The sequence below is a fragment of the Limulus polyphemus genome, unplaced genomic scaffold (assembly GCF_000517525.1).
Source record: "Limulus polyphemus unplaced genomic scaffold, Limulus_polyphemus-2.1.2 Scaffold2204, whole genome shotgun sequence".
NCBI classification, from domain to species: Eukaryota; Metazoa; Arthropoda; class Merostomata; order Xiphosura; family Limulidae; genus Limulus; species Limulus polyphemus.
In genome coordinates this window covers 33,661-49,673 of record NW_013667814.1, presented here as the reverse complement: position 1 = coordinate 49,673, position 16,013 = coordinate 33,661, and the positions used below count along the sequence as shown (strand labels likewise).

Genomic DNA, 16,013 nt, shown 5'->3' with positions numbered 1-16,013 from the left:
AGGGGGCGTGACACTAGTCACGTGATCTCGCTGACGCAACACAGCCAAGCTTTGTTTATGAAACTGCAAAGCCGTGGTTCTAATGAGTTGTAAATCTGAAACAGAAACCAATCAACTTAATTTAGTTTGGCTTTTCAGTTACATTTCTGAAGCTATATGGAGGTGACACCTTTTTACCAATAATTAGTTTTATACCGTTAATTTTTCCAGTGATTAACATTGAGATTATCTTGGATATCACAAACACAAAAAAGATTATTTTAAAAGACACTTATACGCGTGGAAAGTGAAATCAGCCCTTAGTTTAATATTGTTTGATCATTTTATTTTTCATGCGTACTAATTAATGGCGCTTAAACTGATAAACTTTTCAACAGTATCTATGCTTAGTACCATCAAAAGTATAAAAGTAGATGTAATCAGAATTTCACTAAAAGTATTGAAACAAGGCGAAACCACAAATATACAAGAATCTGTAATTCATTTGTTTCTTTGTTTAAAAGCAACGCCACAGTGGGCTATCTGCTATCCACTGCAGGGAATCGAAAACCCGGATTTTAGTATTGTAAGTCCGCAATTGTTATTAGAGTAATACAACAAGTTTAGGAATAGTTCTAATAAAAGTAAACGGCCAGATTTACAGATAGATATAACTTGAGTGACACCACAAGTTTAGGAGTATCTCTACTAGAATGAATTGTTTTGGGATTTTAAAGAGGAAGGCAACAAAGGCTATTTACTACAAATGAAATTTAGATTTAAAAAAATAAAGGTAATGTTATTTTCTGGTGCTTTTATTTCCCTCAAGAGTGATACAGTGGATTTCTGACAGAAAATGTATTAAGAAGTAAATTTTAATTATCTGGCTTTGGCTAAGATTTAATAATGAAATAGACTGGTCACAATGTATGACAAACAGAAACAATCTTTACTCTACACTCGAAAACAATTAAAGTGCGTATTGAGGAAGAGCACTATCTTTTGTTGTTTATAGGATGTGTGTCCCAGACTGAGAAAGCATATCATTATATATATATATATATGCTGAACAACATTAGTCTTATATGGGTGCATGTACTAAACACGTGACTGTTGGTTACTCCCATTAAAAATAGGGAAGATTATATCCTCCAGGTATCACCTGACCAACCAGTGGAAAACACAATGGTTTACCATCACATAGTATATAGAACTTTACAGGAATCTTTCCCATGGGAAAATGAAGGTGGTAGTTTTGGTGAATGACCCAGTACAATAGGTAGCTAGAGTGCAAGGAATATTGTAACTTTCTTGACCAATGTTCTATGTTAAAACTGCATACACCAGAATAAATAAAAAATGTAAAATATTTCTATATTAAAACATTGGGATAGCAAACATATGGTATACCTACAGGCCAACCCTGACTTTAAAATTTAAAACCAATTAAATTTATCCATGCATCGTGCAAGATAATAGAGTAAACTTCTCTTGAGCCTGTGAAATACTTACAGAAAAACACAGACAGGATGAGCTCACAACCATTTACAAATATAATCCAAACAATTTCTCATTATAAAATAAAATACCCTTTACCAAGTACAGTTTCAATTTTGAAACTGAATTGTAAAAGTGCACTGATTACACAGAAAAATACCCTTTAATATAAATGAATGAATCTAATACTGAATTAGAGGGAAAACTCACGCTTTGCATACAAAATATTTTTTGTTGTCGTATTGTGTGCTTGACTGCACAAAGTTAATTAGATGTAAAGCAGTGCTGTGTACTTAAAGTAATTAAAATATTTAAGTGACCTGCATAGACTACTCGCATATGAGGTTAAGTATATAGAATTCTGAACAAATCTGATGGCTGTGCAGGGTGCTCAATTACTATGAGGTTAAACTATTTCCACAACACAAGATACCCACCAAATACCTCTATTACAAAAGATACTTTGAGTTGAATAGTGTCATAAAAATGATAAACTGATCAACTTTAGCTAGTAAGAAACACAAGATCTAATGATGCTTTTAAAACCTTGGTACCGGGGCAAGCATTAAAACTCAACAAGTTTAAAAAGCTTTCTACACACACATATGCATTACTCTTTTAATTATAGCTATAACATTACATAAAACATCATAACTGCAAAATATGATCGCCCTTACAAAAAGAAAAATATAACACTATAAGAAGAACATATATAATATACATGACTAAAAAAAATGCAAAACAACCATTAAAAATTCCAAAAGGTACATAATAACATAATATAAAATGCAGGAAATTTTAAATAAAAGACAAAATAAACCATTCACTACTCTACTGAAAAATATTAGCATAAGAAAAAAATAGCAAATAATACTAAAACACACACACACACATATATATATATATATATATATACATATAAAATAGGCACTGGCACTGCAAAATTAAAATTAGCATACTATTAACACACATTACACAAAGCCAAAAGTGAATCCATTAAATGTTAAATGAAATATGAAAACAAAATACTTTTCAATACAAAATAAACCCTTGAGAATGAAAGAAAAATACAAATTATAGCTCATACACAAATGCAAATATTTATAAGTAATCATATTACATAAAACTGGAAGTGAAAATGAAAAAACTAACATTATCACAGTCATTATTAGCATAATTTAATTACACAATAAATAAAGACAATATTAATAAACAAAAACATATGAGAGAAACTCAAAACAAATTCATAACATAAAAAAGAGAAATGCATTTTCAATTTCACAAAAATATCCTTTAAATAAAAAATGGAAACAAAACAGAAATGGCACTAAAGCATAAATAAAAATAGAAGAAAACAGAATGTTTGAACAGTGATTTACAATATTTACACTACTCAGACGACAGTCTAACCCCATCAGCAGGCATTCTAGTGTAGTGGTCAACTTTTTGTTGCCACTGGATGATCTCCCTGCCAATGCCTTATACATTTGGACCAACTCTGATCACAGATGCCACAAGTTGTTCTCAGGTCATGACAGATCTCTTCCTCAACTGGTCCTCCTCTTGATTATAGAGGACTTAGGTCTCTGTCCACTTTGCAGTCTGCCCCTGGGGTAATGTCAAACAGGATTACTATTGATGGTTTCACTACAACATATATCAATACACACTCAGATCAACCTAAGCTAAGTACAATACTTTATAATAAAATACATTTATTGTTCAAGACAACTGCCAAAACTAATAGTCAAACTATTAAGTTATCATATCACCATACACAAGTCGATCTACTTACCACAAATGGTATCATGTAGAAATAAATTCAAGAACATCTAGTGAAACAAAGACTATTTCAATTGGATTCAATACAACCCGATTCATATTCCGTGCTGAGGCAGAACACAATTCCCTCAATGCACATGGAGGAGTTATACACATTTCAGTATACTGAGGAAAATCTAGCAAGGACCATGCAGTCTGCTCTGTACAGCTTCTACCACTCAACAAGATGGGGAGGAGTGATTTTTGCAAATGGATGAGCCTTGGCCCACTTAGTGAAGTAATTAATAGCAATTAGCACACTATGCTTACCTCATTCATTCTCCAGAAGAGGACCAGCGATATACAAAGCTATTCCCTATAAAGGAGAACCAACAATCCCATGTTGAAGTTTACCTTATATATATTCCAGTTTTTCCTCTATATAGCATACATCATACATTTAGTCTGGAATGTAGCCAGTAGAACTACCAATAACCATTAGCACAAGTCAGGAGAATTTCCTGTCTCAGAATTCTGGGATCACTAACTGCAAAGCAGATTGAAAATCACCTTTCAGTGGTTAATAATGATTCTGTAGCACTTTTAGATGCTCATAAAAGTGCCACAGGTTATATGCCTTTAAACCACATTCCTCAATCTGCTCTGGCCAAACCACACCCTGCTAAACAGGAAGGAGTATTCACACTAGATCTGGGTCCTTCAGCTGCTCTTCCTGGAAGTTCGTGGAACTCTATCATACAAATAGTACCAGTAGTTTTACAAAGACTGCAACTAAAAGGAATTCTTTCTTTGTTTTACCTATACTCACAACATGACCAAGAAATTACACCTCCATGCATATGAGTGCATACTTCTCTCTTCCAGCTTTTAGCCTGCCTTTCCTATTTGCTGAAGAGCTGTGCTCACATTTTCAGCAGCAGACTTACATATGTGGCCAAACACCAAAACATCATCTACATAAACCATACATCTCTTCTACTGTAGAATTCAAATTCCCCTATCACTGGGATTAGCATCCAACAAGAGCTTCCAGTCTAGTCATACATATGCAAACAATGGAGCTTCCAATATAGCATACTTTATTGACAGGAATTCTGTTATACAGGAATGTTCTGTGTTCAGAGAAGCCAATGTCAGAACTAAGGTCAGTTCCTTTTGCTCTGTGACTGACATTTTCAAGATGTAGTCAAAAATATGCCTCTCTTTTCACATCCACAGTATCACCATTCATTAGAATGTAGTCAGTGTTAACTAGCTGGAGCAATGGTTACACTCAAGAGTGCCTGATATATGGTAATATACTCTCAAAAGCAACAGTTGAATTACATAGGCTGAATGGCTTGACACAATACTTGTACAAACCATCTTAGGTGCCAAAAACAGTTTTAGGTCTGCTTTCATCATCCAGTCCAACTTACCAGTATCCAGATACCATGTTTAAAGTGTAAAACCAATAGGCTTCTTCCAATGCATCCAGGCATTTATCTGTCTATGGGAGGGTAAAAGTGTAAATGGGAGTTACTGCATTCACCTGTATAAAATCAAGACAGAACGTTGGCAAACCTTCCTTCTTCTAGACAATCATTACCATGCACTCTCTGAAGGCTGTATGATTCTGTCCTTAAACATCCACTGTACCTCAACACTGATTATATAAATAGTGCTCCAGGGAAGTTTGCATGGGGAATGTTTAATCAGGCATGCATAATCTGCATCTATATGGTGACAAGTTATTGTTTTTCAACCAACTTGGTCATTTTATCCCACAAATGCATTAGCCACACTCAACCAACAAGTCACTGAGCTTGTGTCACTGCATTAAGTTCAGATTGCTTGCACATATCCTCAACTAGCAACTTCAAATATGTTAGCAACTATGTATTCCTTCTTGAATGCAGTATGATGGAGGCAACATTAGGTGGTACTGATAATCTCAGTCAACTCCACTTTGCTTACCATGCCAACAGCTATTCTAAGGGAAAGTTGAATAACCAACTGCCCATAATTAAAGAAAAACACTAGGATTCTATCCTTCCCCAGACACATTACTGTACAAGCTAATGGTACTTGTTTCTGGACAGTAAACAGTGCTTTTCATGTGTTGGCTCTACATTGCACCAATGTACTAGACCTTGTTCATAGTAAACCACAGAAAACTACTTATTTATATAGAGATATGGTGATTTCCCATGTCATATATATTCATGCAGTCCTCTGTTCTTGTGCCTGGTCTGGCCAGCATTGTGTAACTCTCCAATAGTACCTCATTTCACCTGCGAAGTCTCAATCCCAGTGATTCCAATGCCAGAACTGAAGTCAGAGATAACAACCTTTGCTCTGTGCCTGACATGTCTTAGATAGTCAGAAACATGCCTCTCCATTCACATCCAAAGTATTTCATTCACCAGAATGAAAGCAACAGTTTTACTCAAAGTGCTTGATATCTAGCAGCTTCTGTAGCAAACAGGAATTATATCTCATGCTGTCATATTTTTACAGGCACATATCAAGCACCACCACCAAGCCTGAGGGAGCTGGGCTGAACACCAAAATCATCAGTGCAAGTTGTCAGTGAGTGGCCAGACCCAACTTGAGCTCTAATAATTTTCTGTACCTTAAGTAACTGTAGTTACCACTTCCTATTGCTTCTCCTTCACCTGCTGTACAGTCAGTCATAACTGATGGCCTTGCTTACCTTGCTGCATGGCAAAATATAGGCAGTTCACTTTAAAGTGAACAAACATTTCACGGTCAAAACAAATGCTTTGGTCTTCCCTTCTGAAGAAATGTCTGAGTGGAGGCATCATCAACAAAGACTGCAGCACAAACATCATGGGGGAACCAGAAAAGCCCTGCCCACTCACTAGAAAACAGTGAAGTTGCAGTCCAAAACTTAGAGGAATGTTCTTGGTCCTATCTTAATGGCTAGGGATACAAAAAAAAACAGCTTAAGAAGCAGAAATTCAGTAAAAACACTCCTTAAAATTGTATTTACTATCAAATTAGCTTCTACCTAACCATTTTATGTTGCAACTGGAACAATCAGCAGCACTGATATAGAAATGGGTCAAGTTTTCCCATGGTGGTGGCATTCACTTTCACATCTTTACACAGTTTACCTTTATAAAGCATGCAAGGAGGAGGGTGTACCTCATGATGGAAACTTTTGCAATAGAAACTACACTACAAGGTTATTGTCAAAATGCACAGTCTCAAATAGAGCATCACTTGATGTGAAAGCATGGACTGTAACAAAACTAACAAAGTACTGAGGCTCTGTATTTCTTATGTTGTGGGATACCAGCACAATCATCCTAAAAGTATGGTTGCTAATCTTTGTCGATGTTGTCCAACTCAACTAATCAGAAATTTTGATACCTATTCAATAGTCTCGTGATCATAATCATAGCATATTGTCTTGGCCAACTGCCACAAACTTCCCAAGATCAAGGATGTTAGCTTTTGTCAGTCAGCCCACCATTATTATCATAACCAGTTAATTCATGCTAATAATAAAATCAAATATAGTTCCAATACTTAGCTTGCTTAGTTACTCTGATTTTGATCTCTTTTAAAGTTAGGAAGGTAATCATCAATTATTTTGTTCTCTCTGTATAACCTTCATCAAACTGGGATTTACTAACAGATGAATGGATTTCCTACTATATTTAATAACACAGCTGATAACATAAGGCCACATATGTTACTAGTTTCTAAACCCTCATAATCAAAGTTAATGTTTCATATAGTTGTGTTGTAACCCTGTTGATGCATGAGGTTATGCCTCATACTTTTTATCTGTTTTTTTACTATTGTCCTAAATTACTCTTCCTTGAAGTGTTAGTTTAAGCAAGCTCAATTTTCTTCCTAAGAAAAATGGTTTATTCTTCTAATTTTTAATGACAACTTTCTTCTTACAACTAATTAGTATAAACAAAACACATAAATAAATAGAATTAATAAGTTTCTTCATAAGCTAGTAAGGCACAGTGTCAGCTTTTATGCTAATGAGAGATTTTTCTTCAATTTCAACTTACATGAGCATATATTAGTAATGGCATTTAGTTTCTTTATAGTTCAATGAGACAAAGTGCCAGCTTTTGTGCTGAAAAGATATTATTTTCCCACTTACAAAAACATAGAAGGCAAACAATGGGGACTTGGCACCAGCATTTGTGCTGGTGAGAACTTCATTTTATTCACAGTAATAACTGTATGCTTGTTCATGATCCAACAAAACAAAATAACAAACACTGCATTGGTAAGATATCTTTTCAACTACAAACTTATAGAAGCAAAGATTATGAACTGATAAAATGGTAATAAGTTTCTTATTACTTAATGAGATATAGTACCAATTTGAGCCGAAGACAGATTCCTTTTTACCAACAAGTAGAAGCATAGCACAAATACTCAAAGTAATCTATGTATGTCCCTCAACCAAACGAAGTACCAACTTTTCTTGTGGTGAAAGATTTACCTTCACAACTAGATTACAACAAAATAACAGAAAAATTAATTATGGTAGTAAGTTTCCTAACAATCCAACTCCTGTACTGAGAAAATATATGCAAAGGCTTACACTTTTTCAATGTATTAATTCATATATAGTGTTCACCTTATTTTACTTGTTAAAAACCACGAAAACCACAAAAAAATCACTTTTAATCTTCTCCATAACTCATGTCTATAAATATGTCATTTCACACACTGTGAACATTACGTGTTTACACTCCACCCTCAATCATTTTCCAATTCATCAAAGTATCAGTAATGGTTGACACAGCATCCTGAGAACCTTCAGGTATTGAAACTGGTCTTGTAAGTCTGTGTCTCTTGTGTCATTTGAGTCTCAGAATCCACATTACTGACTATGTATATACAGCACTCTATTACTCTGACATTTACAAACACAGCCTAGCACATATGGGTAATTTTGACTTTCATTATATTCTGAGAGTAAGCCTTACTTGAAACATAATGGTGCCAAATCTCTTCTCAACAAAAACCATCCAATTCACTACTGACCCACACCATACAGTCCATCTTCAAATAAGTGTTCTTTGTGTGAATGATATCACCTACCTAAGCTGGTATACAACCAGTGTAACTGACCACAGATATTCTTCAAACAACTGTAAAAAGTCCAAAGCTGTGTGACCTTCTTCAAATTTTTTTATATCAATCTCTTCTGTTCTAAACTTTTAACTATAGAATCTGTTCAAGTATATTGCTTCACCAGTTTGATCATGCACTATGCAACAATAGGATCAATTTCTATGTTTCATATTAGAGAAATTTCTCACACAATTCTCTATAAAATGGATCTGCAAGCTGATAAATAGAAAATTCAGTAGCTTCCATTTTTAATGCCTCCATTCTTTGTTTCTATCACCCAATAAACTTGATGATAAGCCACAAAAGATTCGATTTCTCTATAGGATAATGGTTACATTCCCTTTTGTGAAGAACCACCAATGCATCCCCAAATCTTTCATCCACAATAGCCACATAATGTAGTTATATTTATATGTGTACATTTTCAACATCACTTCAGAATATGCAGTGAGTAATTGCAGCATCATTATTTCATCCATCAGCAAGATGTGGACCAAGCATTGATACAATGTATCCATCGTTAATACAACCGTCTTTGGTTTGTCAAGTGCCTGTTACTTATATATACTGTAACTTTGGCTTTGAAATGCAATCTTGGCACTTTTCTATATATACAAATATGTGCATCAAAAACTAGAATGAAAAATCAGTATTCCCTTTTGCCAATAGATCCCATGCAAGAGGACAGGCATGATTAGATATCAATATTTGGTGACTGCTATATTTAAATCCAAGATACAGAGGAATACAACTGCAAAAATATTTTTTCATACTCAGAACAGCTGATGGAATTCTGTTGGACATTCCAGTAAAGAGTTTAATAAGTAGAACCTCCAAACAGGTTTACATAGATCTAACATGGGTATTCCTCAAAAATGGTATCCTATGAGACAGGTCATGAAACTGAAACAGTTAAAGCATTCACTATCAGTTATCTTTTCAGACCTATAAATGTTGATTGATTTTGCTGTAACCAGCATGTATTCCAAAAGATCAGTCATTTTCATTCTGTTACAGTTTTTGTGGTGTTTAATTTTTTAATCTATTACTTGGCAAGATTTGGGTGCAAACTGCTTTATGTACTAGTGATGTTTCTAGCATTGGACTCTGGAAAATATAACAATGCAATGCATATGATACTTGGTTTATCCCTCAAGTGGTACAATTGGCAGCTGAATACCTTTTGGATACATAAAATATCATGATCACTGTCTATTGACACTAATTTTGAAATGCTTAGGGCTTGTACAATCTGGTTTCCTTAAGATACATGTAATCAGAAGTAGAGAAAGAGTAGGAAATAGCTTGGATCACTTCTGTCAGTTTCACTCTTATCTGGTGGGAGATCAGCAAGAAGTTTCTATTTGGCAAAAATTACATCACCTTCAGCAAGAATTTTGTTCTGTCTATAAAGGTATCTTCCTAGTTCACCTTTATGTGGTCCTGGTATACAGCTTTTCCCTTTAGGCCCATGCTTCACATGGCATACCTTCAACATGACTGAATGATGTTCCACTAACATTCACTTAGAATGAGCATTTTAAACCACTCAATAACTAACGCAGTAAAATACTATCAGCCGCACAGCTATAAAAGTGACTCACTTGCATCTGATAATTATATTTCTAATGCGTAACAATGCAATTATCTCTATTATTAAGCAAGATGCAATTTCATTGGCTCATATGTATAGTTTATGTAAGATTAGTGTTGATTTTTTAATTGATGCCCTTTTCAAATTGCACACTTGCTTCACAAAATAAAAGGTTTAAACAGTTCAAAATATGATAGAATATGTATCTAAAGACATTAACATAAATAACAGCTTTTTATGAAAACATACCAGCTCCACTTTTAAATAACATCATATTTTAATATCTAGTACATTTTATAATTATAAAACAACAAAATTAAGACTGAAGATATTTAAAAATGACACTCACATTAAAAAATGGATGCAAAGTAGGCAAAATGATATTAAACTGTACAAACTTATACAAATGAGACAAGGTAGGGTTTGACATATAAGTAGGTAGCAAAAGCCAAGTTCATTTCTGTAAATATGCTCTATAATAGTATAATTACTGATGAAATAACTTCCATAGTAACGTATTATCTGGTTGGGGTTCACTTGAAGTCAAAACTCCTATCTTATAGACACTTGCCCTCTATTCCATTGTTACTACACATAGTGTTAAATTACTGTCCCGAATAATTTAAATCATTATATATTAATGGATTGAAGTTACCTGCATTATTTGCCAAAAAAAAAAAAAAAAACAACCCAAAACTCGTTTCAATGTTTAGTTTACCAATAGCCAAAGCTTCACTAAGTTCATTGTTGAAGAACAAGAAATAACTCTCTAAATCTGAATATTAAGAATTGTGACAAGTTTTTTAAGTTTATTGGCTTTTATGTTTTATTTTAATTTTAGCAATTCTATACTCTATCTTTTTTAATATGAGTATCCAATTTTACTCATTAACAGTATTATAAATAAACTACTACGCCTTTACAATTTTACTGTTTGTTTGTTTTTCAAATTTCTCAGAATCATAGCATTTCTAAAAAAAAAGATGAGATATCTGTAATATTGGCGGCATTGGTAAAGTAATATAAAGCGTGATTTCGACACGGGAAAAATAGCCTACCTCATTACTAATACTAACTGTCAGTAGTTTATTGGCGATAGTGAAGAAACTTGAACAGCTATTTACCGGAAGTAAACGGCAAATACGGCGATTAATTTCCGCACTTTCTTTGAACTGTAGGAAGTATAATTCACACAGATTTTTAGATCTATAAAGTGATATATGAGCCGTTTCAGACGTTCATAAGCTTCATCCATAGCATCTAGCTGAACGAAAACCTAAAGTCAAAAGCTGTACAAACAGTATCTGGTATGTCACAAGTTAACTTAAAGTGTATCGTAACATTGGACGAAGTATACGTTTACTTAAGTGTCTACAAAAGTCTGAATAATTTATTTTCGTTCTACCATGGGTACAGCATTTTACAAACGGCGCAGAGCATGTTGCAAAATATTTAAGAAAATTACAGTTGCAATGGTAAAAACAGGAGAGACGTGAAAAATGGCATGATGATACCACTATAACACAAGATAATAGCATCTTTGTACAGACTAGATGCCAATAAAACAAAGTATCCACATAAACTGTTCGGTTGAGTGTTATATAATGAAAAGTGTTGCTGTCTTTAAGTAATACTAATAACTCCATCACGACAGGGCATCAAACCACGTCAAAGTCAGCAAGTCAGAACATGTGCAAAATGCAAGTACAAACGGTAGCTCAAGCTATATCATTCGTAGTTATCTCCAATGGACTTATGTGTAACTGAGATACCCAAATAGGCTCGCGGAAGTCATTGTCTATGCATGGTTAATGAACTTTGGAGGCATGTAAGGAAGAGCGGTACAGTATTTACCTCAATATAATGTGAAAAAGCTTCTTGGAAATTCCATGCAGATTCATTTTATAGAACACTATCGGTGGTGGAAGAAAAGAGGAACAGGAACTAAAAAATCTAGGCACTCATCCATGTTTCGCTACAACAATGGTAAGCATCCCTCTACATGTATGAATAGATGAATTCTGAAGCAGTTTCAAAGTAATCAAAAGTAAACTATACCAAAGTTAATAGGACATTTTAAATTTTCGATGAGCTTTCCAATTTACTATATTCTGTTATACAAGTATACAAATTCTTACTGCCACTGTTGGTTGTTGTATCCCTATGTACAATATGGATAAAAAAAATTCAGACTTTGAATTCGTTCCTCCTCACGTTTAATTAAACTCTTAAAAAATACCTTTGAAAATATTAAGTGACTAATTGTTTTGTCATGCCTAAAAATTAATATGGGGACGACGGTATATTCCCCCAGCGGTTATTGTTCTGGATTCGTAGTCGAAAAGTTGCGGGTTGGAAGCTTGTCTGGGATATGTTACGCTTTACCCCACCCAGCTGTATAGTGCGTACCAGGAGTTAGTTAGGAGTGAGACGTATATATATATATTATGTTTCTGCCCCACCTGTTGAGAATAAAACCATTTTTTTTTCCTTTTCAACTAAAGTAGTTTGTTTGTAATTGAGCACAAAGCTACACAATAGGCTATCTGTGCACCGCCCACCACGGGTATCTAAACCCAGTTTCTAGCGTTGTAAGTCCGCAAACATACCGCTGTGCCACTGTTGGGGTGAACTAAAGTGGAAAGCATCTTCAAAGTAAAACCTGCTCCCCTTCAAATAACACAAAAACATCATATAAATATATACCACTACTAATACCAACTTAGATGTAAAAAAATGGAAAATTTTAAAAACCCTAAAAATCATTAATAAATAGCCAAAACTATCAAAAATAAACCAAAATCATCAACAAACGTCGAAAAATTAAAATCTTTGATAATCGATTTCGTTGCCCTACCAGGGGAGGTCAAAAATTTAAAAACCAACACATTCAATGATATGAGTTCTTTATTATTTCCTCGTTTTTTCATTCCTTTATAAACAAGGGGGAAACTATTTTATTTTATTCATTGCCTCAACTTTCTCAGTTATCATTTTATTACTTGTAATTCGTTCCAGTTATCATCCATTAGCACAGCTATAGTTCTATCACCATATTGTGTTTTAATTGTTTTTATTCAGAGATAAGATGATTTAGCACCATCTTCTAGCTCACTCAGCGTATGAATTTGAAAACTATATTGAAGTGTACAAATGTGTTAAATTTATTTAACTCTCCCATTTATTTAAATACATTGTTATTAAAATAGACCTAATTTTTGTAAGATGAAAATATCAGTGTATGATTTTTTCGATCCATTGGCCTAATGCTAAAGTATTAATATTATCTTGTAATATGTATCTTTTATCATCATTCGAACTTAATGCTTTCTTATTAACTTGAGTAGAATATATTTCATGCTTCTTACTTCTTATTATATTCATAGTTTTATATATTTATTTCTGCTCAAATAAACATTTATATTCATCAAATGTAATTCAATATTTAACAACACATTTCTTTACACCTTTTGACTTCTTACAAATTATATCTTGTAATTTTAAAGCATACATTTTAAATCTAAGCCATACGAAACCAATCATTATTCTTCCATTGTTCTATCTTTCATTTTACTCTTTTTTTTTCTTTTACTAACAAATACCATAAGAATTATCGTTTGGATAGTCTGAAGTATCAAATAAACTAACGTTTTATTTTATATAGTTATATAGGTCAACTGTTTTTACTTCATAAATATAAGAAACAGTATCTCGGTATAATAATTTTAAGTTATCACCATACTTTAGTTTCATGAATCCATAGAGAAAATCATACATTAATGTTTTCGAAAGATCTAGAATGCTCAAACCAACACAGATTGGTTTATTGAATATTATTTTTGTTTTATTCATATGAATAGCAGATAACGTTTCTGTAAATATTATTCTTCCCTTAAAGTTTGGTTTGACAATTAATTTTTTCAACTTGTTTGAATTAGAACACAATTTTATAACATCTCGTTTTCTAACATTTTCCTCAGTCTTTCCAAATACTGAATTCTTTAACAATTTATAAGAATATTTTTCAAAATCATTAGTAACTTTAATTCTCATTTGTGTATTTAGATCTATTTTTTAAGCCAATCGGATTGTTTGAACTCTAACACAATGAATTTTCTTTAGTTTCATTCCTAATGATAAATTTCCTTTCGGAGTTTTATAGTGAAGCACGTAATTATTGTTATCATATAAAATAGCCATTAATTTTATTTCCAATGTTCTCGAAAATATCTTCTAATATCAAAACACCAGACTTTACATAAGGATCAGAATATTCCCCCATATTTTGTATCTTAAACTATCGCTAAACGTTTTGTGCATATTTTGTCGCCTTCAGCTGAAATGTCACATTTATTCAATATGCTGTAAAATGTTTCTTTTAGTGATACTTGTGTTTCATTACATTTATCAAACGAATCCATACAATCATAAGGTGAAACTGATTAAGAATGTTATTACAAGATTCGAGCTTATCTTCTGGAAAATAATGCTTTGTGTTTTTAAACTGCTCTTTTTTTCAGATTATTTGAAAGTCTTTCTAAACTACTAGCTATGAACCTAAATGAATCTATGAATATTAATTTCAATTTACCGATATTTTTACTAAATGAAATATATTTTTTCTTCGTTGTTTGGAATTAGGTCAATTTCTTATTATCCCAACTTAATTCTTTGATAAACAGATGACTATCATATCCACTCAAGGATTTCTATAAAACAGATTACAGCTATTATGAGCCAATCCTCTATCTATTATATTTGAATTATGATGGTCGTGAACTTTCTTTTCAACACATATCTGCTTATCACAGATCTAACAAATATTGTTATTTATAAATTCTTCTTCAGTTAAATCATCTATTTATTATCTTTTTTCTATTTCTGCAGTTTGTTTGTTAGAAGTTAAGAAGAAAGCTATACAATGGGCTATCTGTGCTCTGCCCACCACGGGTATCGAAACCCGGTTTATAGCATTGCAAGTCTGCAGACATACCGTTGTGCCACTGGGGGGCCTATTTATTCAAGCATGCATTTAGTTTGTGCGTTTGGTCCTTTATAAACTACAGTCTCTTTATAATGTCATGAACATATTTCATATAATAACAAAAACTAATAATTTCATGTTTTCGATAAGCATTTATTTAATTACGAGAGAGATCTAGATAACAGGTATCAATCTTTATATTTAGCATTCAAAATCAGCATATGTATTATTTTTAAATTTTATAACTGAACTTTTACAAGGAATTATAATATTCACTGCTTCCTTTGTCTTTCAGTCTTCTTTATATTTCTTCAATCTGTTTCCTGAATAAAATTACTGCAGAGATCTATCACAAGGATATATTTTTCTTGCTAGCTTTGTTATTTGACTTTTAAGTAAACGAGATAAATTTTAAATAGATAATAATGTGCATTAGTTTTATTTTTTATACATAAAAGGTTAACATTCAGCTCTCTTTTATCTTCAGTTATGCTTAATGGATATATATTACATTTTTCATCATAACTGTACACATTTATTGATATATTTATCTTCTTTTCAAATTTTTGGAATATTATTTATAGCAACAGGGCCTAAGCCTTTGAGTGCCTTTTAATATTTTTCAGTTGTTCTGGTTTATTATAATTACTAACTCGTTCTGTATTGTGATCTTTTCTATATACTAGATGCAAATATCCTGATATACAATACACGAAACATTCCTGATCATCATTTTTAGTATTTAATACAACTTTTATATCTTGTATCTTATTAGGTAATTCGATATACGATGAACTGCTCAATGGTATATATCTGTTGATTTGAAGTTCTAAACTGTCTATGCCTTCTAAGGTTCTTCCAGATCCTCTGCTTCAAACTCAGTCATTTCTCTTAAAATTTTGTTAACAGCATCTCTATAATAACTTTCCAAATCAGTGATCTTAGAATTATTTCATTTTTAGGTTTGAATTAAAATGCTTCTGTTTCTTCTTCCCTTCGATAAACACAAAACAATTTAAAGTTAACTTTTAAATTTATTTTGCGTCTTAACTCGTCAAT

At 32.8% G+C, this 16,013-nt stretch overlaps 1 protein-coding gene across 1 annotated transcript in view; it reads right to left on the bottom strand.

Annotated features, from left to right (window-relative positions):
• Positions 1-2,805: 2,805 nt before the first annotated feature.
• LOC111087477 overlaps positions 2,806-16,013 on the bottom strand; it is a 46,765-nt gene continuing 33,557 nt past the window's right edge. Inside the window, exon 5 of the mRNA XM_022394224.1 lies at positions 2,806-3,084. The gene's annotated coding sequence lies outside the window, so the exon portion shown is untranslated. The remainder of the gene's footprint in view (positions 3,085-16,013) is intronic.